The sequence below is a fragment of the Phyllostomus discolor genome, chromosome 6 (assembly GCF_004126475.2).
Source record: "Phyllostomus discolor isolate MPI-MPIP mPhyDis1 chromosome 6, mPhyDis1.pri.v3, whole genome shotgun sequence".
In the NCBI taxonomy this organism is placed as follows: Eukaryota; Metazoa; Chordata; class Mammalia; order Chiroptera; family Phyllostomidae; genus Phyllostomus; species Phyllostomus discolor.
Genome location: NC_040908.2, coordinates 168952384 through 168960778, shown reverse-complemented (window position 1 = coordinate 168960778; position 8395 = coordinate 168952384).

Sequence of the window (8395 nt, the reverse complement as noted above, 5' to 3'; positions counted from 1 at the left end):
CAGGGGCCAAAGAGCTCGCCCCCTCGCCAGGAGCCCATGTAGACTGTAACCGAGACTTAGCCGGCCCAGCGGGACCCCCGCCCCTCACCTGTACACCCTGGAGGGTGAGACCCTCTGCCCGGGAGCCTGGGCCGCCCCTGACCCCAGCATGGGCCACGCCAGGAGCTCTTTCCAACTGGGAGGGACACCCAGCTGGAAGAGCTCCTGCCTCTCCCGCGTGGTCTCCACGAGGCTGTTCCACGCACCGATTCAGGGTTGGTCTCTGTTCAGCCCCCGAGCCCCTGGGCTGGGCCCAGGGACCACACACGAGGAGTGTGGACTCGAACACCCCCCAAACAGCCAGAGATGTACTTTCCTCCCGTCCACGGGCTCCAGACCTCCCTGCAGACTCCACGGGGGCGGGAGAGGTTTTCATCCAGACATGGCCCGGGGAGCCAACCAGACCTCTGTGTGACAGTCTTTCCCGTCTTTAACGTCCTTTAATCAAGACTTGGAAGTTGATCTCGTCGTGACACAGCAGATAATCCCGAATTCTCGCCTCAAAGGAGATTTCCTTCTTCCAAGCCAAACGCAGACATTTCAACGAGGCGAACCCAGAAAGGTGCAAAGCGTCTGTTTTTCTTGTTTCTAGAAACGTGGGGATTAGCACGTAATCCGCTGCTTAACAGGACAGAGAGGAGCCCCGCGGCACCTCGGCGCCAGTCCTGGCCGTGGCGGGACTGCCGTCCTCGCGCCTGCTCCCTCGGGGGCTGGTGGGCGAGCCGGGGTTGCTTCAAAATAAGGGCCCTGGGGACGTGTGTCAGTGGACACCCCGATCTGCAGGAACCCCGACCTCAGGAGTGAGACCGCGGGTCAGACCGGGGGGGAAGACCTTCTGCCCTGGCGACCCCTTTCATCCCGTCTGGGCTTCCCTGGACACCTGTGCAGTCATTTTATCATTTCAAAGGGATGCAAACCACGGTTTGTAAAGACTCACCTGTAATTCCCACTAGCAGGGGGCGAATGTCATCGGCCTCGTTAGTATGTATTTCCACAGGTGACTTTTCACCTGTTATTTATGCATGTGCACTTGCCTGTGAACTGTGACTAGATATATAATAGCACAAATCTTCCCCAGCTAGCCGTGTTCCAGGATGCAGCGAATGGGAGGCCTCCTTCGGTGCTAACAAAGTATCTTATTTACACTGAGCTCCAACGTGAGCTGCGACCAGGCCAAGGGCTAGAGGCCTTTTTCCAATCTACGTGCATTAGGCAGCTTTGCCGTGGCCACAGACGACCCCAAAATCGTCGTGGCTTTCCAACTCCACGCTTCTTGCTCAGAGGACGGCGGGCTGGCCGTGGCTCTGCCGGGCCCGTGGGCCCCGCCGGGCTGGGCCCGGGTCGGGGCGGACGAGCTACAGGTCAGGCCCCCTGCACGTGGGTCCCGTTTTGGGACTGAGGCTGCGGGGCAGGTCTCTGGGGCCTGCTCTCCCTCCTGGCGGAGGCGGCGGGACCCGCCCAGCTCTGAATGCTCGGCACCCCAGGCCCAGTGGACACAGCGAGCCAGGCCAGCGGGGTGGACACGGGCGCTGCACCCAAGGATGGGCGGCGGCCGGGGGGACAGGGAGAGGAACCCCTTGTTGAACCATAATGCCCTCTGCTGCCCTGGGTGGGAAGGGAGGACATCAGGGTTGGGTTCTGCTGCATGTGTGACTCAGGAGCATTAGACAGCCAGGGCTCGGGTGTGGGGGGGGGTATTATTATGATCATTTTTTTCATTGCTTTTTAGAGAGAGACAGAAACACTGACTGGCTGCCTTCCCGTACACGCCCCGACCAGGGATCAAACCTGCAACCTGGGTGTGTGCCCCGACTGGGAATCTATGGAGACGATCCGAACCCCCCCCACCCCACCGCCAGGGCTTGGCGGGCGCTGTGGTGTCGGTGCGCGGTTCGCCAGGGCTCGGTCCCTGCTGACTTCCCGGTGACCCGCGCATGTGCCGGAGCGGCGTGTAGCCGGTACCGCCGGTCACAGTGACCACAGCAGCCAAGAACGGCTCGCCTTTCCAGCACTTCCAGGGGCCACTCAAGGTGAGTCATCCCACTGAACTCTCCCACGGCGGGGTGAGATGGGTATCGCCGCCGTTCCCGTTGGGCAGATGAGAAAACTGAGGCTCAGGTTAATGGCCTTGTCCAGACTCACCCGGCGGGGGCGGGTGGGAGCAGACAGGACTCACGTCCGGGCCTGTCGGACTCCCGGACGCAGCTGTTCAACGCCGCAGACGCAGACGCCACGTGTCAGGAGAGTGCGTGCGTGCGTGCGCACCGGTGGTTCTCACACTCCCCTCCTTGTTGACTCAGGAGGGGGTGGACCGCGTGCTCGGAGGGAGAGGAGGTTTCGGGCCTCGGAGCAATTTGGCCGATGGGCGAGGGCTCAGTCCCTATAACATGGCCCTTGTGTGTCTGTGTGAGTCACGGCCTCGCCGCCAACACAGTGGTGCGGGCCACTCCTCTCCGGCCCTCCTGCCCTCCCTAAACACAGAGGGGTTTCCCGTTCCATGCCCTCCAGGCCAGGCAAGCCCGCCCGGGGTTCCTCAGCCACTGCGGCAGGAGCGGAAGGGGTGTGGAGGTGCCAGGGGCTGGGTGGAGGGGGGTGTGCTCCTCACTCTGACTCCCTGCAGCGGCAATTTGGGGGGCCGGTGGAGGACAGCCGTGCGGAGTCACCGAGACGCACCGCGGTGGGTGGCAGGAAGCAGTGATGGGCTCACTGGGGGACGTTTGTCACGGCCATGTGACGTGGCCCCGCTGGTGGGTCCAGCCCCCTTCAGCTGCCTCCAGCGCCCGCCCTGTCTCCCCGTTCCGAGGTCCGCCCCCGAGGCTCACGGCTGCCCCCCACAGGCCGTCCGGCCCAGCTGGCGGGTGCCTTGCTCCGCCGCGGTGCCCTGGGCTCACGTGTCTCGTCCTGCGTTAGACCGGCGTGAGGCGCCCCGGCTCTGAGGGGCCGCCGGCGGTGTGTCCGTCAGGGCGCAGCGTCTGCCACCTCCCCGCTGCCCATGCCGACTTGTGGCCCAGCTCCAGCCACACCGCACCCACCTCGCTCTTCCGATGGCGTGGCGCAGAGACCCTCGGCCGGACAGAGAGCCTGCTGCACCCAGCTGCCTTGGTTTTTAATTGTGCTGCCTTCTGCCTAATTTGCTATTTTTAAGAACCCGTGTGGCAACAAGACACACCTTCCTGCACGAGCCTGGAGAACTATCCGAGCTCTCAGTGCAGAATCGAAAATAAAATTTAAAAAACTCGGGTATGGCAGCGGTCTGTATTTGGTTGTTATTAAAACAATGGACCACATCTCCCCCAGTAGCTTTGGATCTTTCCTGCGTCTGCATGAAAGTGCCGCTTGCCTTTTCCTTTGTGCCTTTTGCAGCGGCCAGCTGTGGGCACCTCTGGGCTCTCCCCCTTCAATCTTCACCCAAGGACATGTTTATTGATTTTAGAGGGAGAGGAAGGGAGGAGGCAGAGAGAGAGAAAGAGCAACATCGATATGAGAGAGCAACATCGATCCGTTGCCTCCTATGCATGCTCTGACCAAGGATCGAACTTGCAACCCAGGCGTGTGCCCTGACCGGGGGGGATTAAACCAGCCACCTCCTGGTCCAAGGGCGACGCTGCAACCCACGGAGCAACCCGGCCAGGGCTCTTGGCTCTGAGTGTGAGCTCTCTGCGGCTTGGGCTTTAAAGGCACTCACGGAAGGGGGCTGAGGAGGAGCCATCGCAGGAGAGACGCTGGTTGTAATTCTTCGTAATGAGCCTTCCGTAATTAAGTTATTACTGGGCCAATTACCCGTCGTCCCTGCCGAGGTCTAGGACACAAAGGCTGGTTCAGTAAGAGCTCGATCATTGCGAATGAAGGAGGGGAGACAACCTCTCGGTGGGCCGCGCGTTGAGATGAAACCCCCTTTTCTGTTCTCAGGCAGCCACCCCATATGGGTGGGAAGGCCCCTGGCCGCCCCCTGCGCAGGCTGCAGCCAGCACAGGTGCCTGCCGTGGTCCCCACGCCGTCCCTTTTCACCTCCGCCTGACACGTCCTGCAGCCGGGCACGGTCCCCATGAGACAGCCCAGTGATTCAGGGTGAGCCAGACTCGGGGTCGCCAGGGGTGTGCCCAGCTGGTGCGGACCGTGAGCTGGGGGGTGCAGCCCCCTGAGTGTACAGGGCGTCTGGTCGGGGCAGAGCCAGCAGCCAGAGGCGTAGAGGAGGGTTTTGCTATCGTTGAAAGAAATCCACATTATTTGAAAATTTAATTTAAAAATCAAGTCATTTTACTACTGTAAAAACCATCTGTATTCTCAGAATCCTGGAACTTGCTTCGAAATCTGTCCTCAGGTTGTGCGCAGGTACCGCCGGCGTTCCTGACTCCGGAGGTGGGCTCCAGGTGAGGGCTGCGGCTCAGATGTCTCCGCCAGTTCTCCGTGCCGGGCCCAGGTCACTGCCCGGCAGCCCCCTGCCCCCCGGAGCTGCACAGGGTCGGGGTCTGACTCAGCTCCCAAGCGCTGCCTCCCTGGCAGCCGGGCACAGCCCGAGTACCATCTCGGGTCTCCGGTTTCGAGTTTAAATGGCTTTCATCGTCTCCGCCAGTCTCCACGGTGACAAGAGCTGACATCACGGAGCACTCATTATTATGTGGCCGGCTCTGTGCTGAGCCCCGTCCGCGCTCTGCACATGGTTTTATCTGCTCTCATAACCCCCCTGAAATGCACACTGTCATCGCCCCTGGTTCACAGACAAGGACTCTGGGGCGAGGTGCAGCCAGGGCAGCATCGTCCGGCTGGTGCAGGCAGAACAGGGCCCTGGGGGCCCGGATCCCACAGCCGTCCCGGCCCCGGGCCCAGCCCACCCACCCGGCTGCCCGCCCGCCCGACTGGCTGGAGGTGGGGGGTCCCGATCTCTGTGTTCCCGGCTCCTGACGTGTGCTCCTCCGTCGGCTGTCTGACCGGACACAGGACAGCCATTCAGTATCATTTGCTGGGGGGTGCGGGGATGGTGTTGAGGTCCAGAGAGTTTCGGGGACCTGGCAGGCACGGGCTGACACTGCCCCTAACACGACGGGGCACAGTCTGGGGTCAGGAAGCTGCTCAGCCGTCTCCCTCCTCCCAAACCCAGGCCCACCCCCGCCCCCCGCCCCACACCGCAGAGGTGTGCCGGGAATAAACGGGGATTCGGGGGTGGGGGGACATGCCGACAGAGGGGCGCAGATCTTCCCGGGGGAGGGGGTGCTGGGGCTTTTCACCTTCAGCGCCGGCCCCGATCGTGCACACAGACAATGCCGTAACGATGTGTTCACGCGCGTCCGTGAGAGTCAGGCGGACACTGGGCATCACCCGCGCAGCCCTGTTCTGTGTCCGACGGTCCCCGTGGCAGGCTGGGCTGATGCCGGGCCTTTGTCACCTGCTGCCATGGGTGGTGAAGGGGCGCTCGGTGATGGGGGGGTGTGCCCTCTCCTGTCCCCTCCTGTCTGCTGGCTTCTGCCACCATCGGGATGACCGACAGCCCGTCCCCTCTCGTCGCTCCGTGTGTTGGAGGCGCTTCACAGCGAGGAAGCCATGGTGGTCCTGGAGCAGCGTCCCACCCCGGAGCCCCCGGACACAGCAGGGCAGGGACGGGCCACCAGGTGACGGCAGCGGCCAGGGGAAGCAGTGGGAGGCTGCCTCCTGTCTGCCGGCCTCTGGTAGGTCTACGTGTCCGCCCCCGAGTGCCCCACTTTACCCACTACAGCCGGGCCTCCGGGCCCCAGCGTGCCCTGAGTGTATGGTGAGGGGTTACAGTCGCCTGGGACGGGACACAGACCCCTCGGCCAGGACCCCAGGGCTCCCCAGCACCAGCCCACACAGCCCCTGGACCGGCCTCCTGTCTTAGGGCCCTGCACCCAGCCCCGGCCCGAGGGGCGAGCTCAGGGCAGACCCCCGTGTGGCATTCAAACTCTCGAACCCTCTACTCCTGGCTGCCAGCCGAGAGGGAGAGAAGGTATCCAGGGGCCTGTCGGAGAAAGTCAGATAATTCATGTTTGACATTTTCATCTGACTTTTCGATGACCTACTGGCTCCGGAATTCATTTCCTCGACTCCGGCCCAGGGGAGAGGCCTCTTCAGAAGTGGGAAGCCCACCGAACGGGCCCATCCCTGTCCCGGACAGCAGCGACAGGCCGGAAGCGTTGCTGTCGTTCGTCTTCAACTTCTTTAAGATGTGAAGACCCCACTGTCTTCAAGTCCATTGCCGCAGAGCAGTGGATGGCCGGAGGTCCGTTCTTCTCACGGAAACCACTCTGCGTGCTTGTGAGGGGGCTGTGACACGTTGTCACGGCCCCTCGTAGCCCACGTGCCTGCCAGTCCCCGTGGCCCCCGCTCTGCTGCACTCCCACATGTAACCCGTCCCCTTTGTCTGGGAAGCCGGCCTTTTCCAGCCTTCAATCCTGAGCTCCACGAGCCGGAGCGTGTGTCTGACCCCCGGCGGCGTCCTCCGCCGTGCCCGGCAGGCACACCGGGATCCCCGCAGCAGCGAGGCCACGTACCTGCGTGGAGTTAATTCAGAGACCTGGTGCGGGAAGAGGTCACCCCGGGACCTCAACATCCTTGACCTTCAAGCCAGCTGAGAGCCGCCCCAGGCCATTGGAGGCTCCTCCCAGCTCTCTGTCCTTGGACGTGGGAGCTGGTCCAAGGTCATGGACCTGGGGAAGTGGGCGGCGTTGAGGATGTCGGGATGGGGTTTGTGACTGAATGCCACCTGGGCCTCTGGGCACATTTTAGGGTGCGGGAGGGTGGGGAGGAGACCCCCTCTTGCCTCGGAGGTTCCCGGGCTTCATAAACCTGAACTTCTGCCCCCCATCGTCCCCCAGGACTGGCCAGCCTCTTTCCTCTGCCTGCTCCTGCCCTTTGAGCTTGGGGGCCGGTATGCGCACCCACATCTGGAGTGGGCCCAGCCCTCGCTGACCACATGGCAACACGAGGGGGCAGGGGCCAGAGAGAAGGCCGCCTGTCCCAGGGGGCCCGGCCCCATGTCGGGGTTTGGGGGACAGGCTCTCCAGGGACCTGAGGGCCACCCAGCCTGGTGGGTGAGAGCGCAGGCAGAAGCCCCACGGTCAGGTTCCCTGAAGGGGGGCCCGTGGGAGCCGCTCCTGGGAGGGGCTGAGGACTGAGGTGGGGGGAGAAGGCCGGGGCTCCGAGGACCTTGGGAGGCCCTTGGATCTGACCCAGGAGGGTGGGCACCCGGTGACTCCAGATGGAAGGACAGGGTTCAGGCACCAGCTGGGAATGGGTGGAGGTGGGATCACACGGGCCACGGGACGTGGGAAGGAAGAAGATGTGAAGAAGCACTTGGAGAAGTGAGAGGCTCGGGGGCTGGGGGGCAGGCATCTGGCCGCCTCCGGGTCTCTGGCTGAGGGCGCTGAAACTGCTACAAGCATTCATAACAGGTTTTACTGTGAGCACGGCTTTTTGTTTCTCTTGGATAAATGCCGGGTCAAATATCTTCCGAGACGCATGCTTGACTTCATGAGCAATTGCCACGCTGTTTTTCCAAAGGACACGGCCACCTATGTCCTTCCACGCTGCCACTGAGACGTGGCAGAGTTCCCGTGGCTCCCCAGCCCGCCCAGCACCGTTTCCAAGGGGCGTGCGGTTCACTCCGCCGTCCTCCGGTGACGCCCGGCGTGGAGCCGCCTGGCCTGCACTCCTCGGCCGTCTCCACGGCTTTGGCGTGCAGGCTCCACGCCTTCCCCCGTATGGTCCCCGGGCTGCTTGTTTTATTCTTGCCGAGTTCGGAGACCTCTCGGTGACTCCGGGTCCGACTGCTTTGTCAGGCAGGGGATCCGCCAGCACCTTCTCCCAGCGCCTGTCCTTCCGCTCTCTCTAGAGCGTTTTCTCAGAAGAGCCGGCGTTTCCGACCTTGAGCGAGTCCAGCTCATCCGCTTCCTTCTCTTCCTCGGATCGTGCTTTCTTGTCGTGACCCAGAGCTCTGCCTCGCCCAAGACCGGAAAGCTTTTCTGCACGATGTGTTCCTCTAGGAGGTGTCTCCTGTTTGTCTTGTAAATGCACCTACGGCCCACGGGGAGGTCGTTTCTGTACCCCACACGGGTGCTCGCTTCATCCGGCGCCTTTCCTTGAAGTGACTCACACTTTAATATCTTAATGTTCCCGTCATTTACTCATGTTTCTGTTCAGGTTTTTGATGATGTTTACTACGTCCTAAATAGCGGTGTTAAACCTGTTATGAATGCTTGGTGGAGGTCCTTTATACATTTACAGCATGTACGAACTCTTTAATACGTGGGTTTAAACACGTCCTCTGGCCCCTCCCCCCTCCCTTTCTGGCCTCGGCCCCCCCTACAGGCCCCGCCCCAGCCGAGGCCCGGCGCCAGCCGCCTCT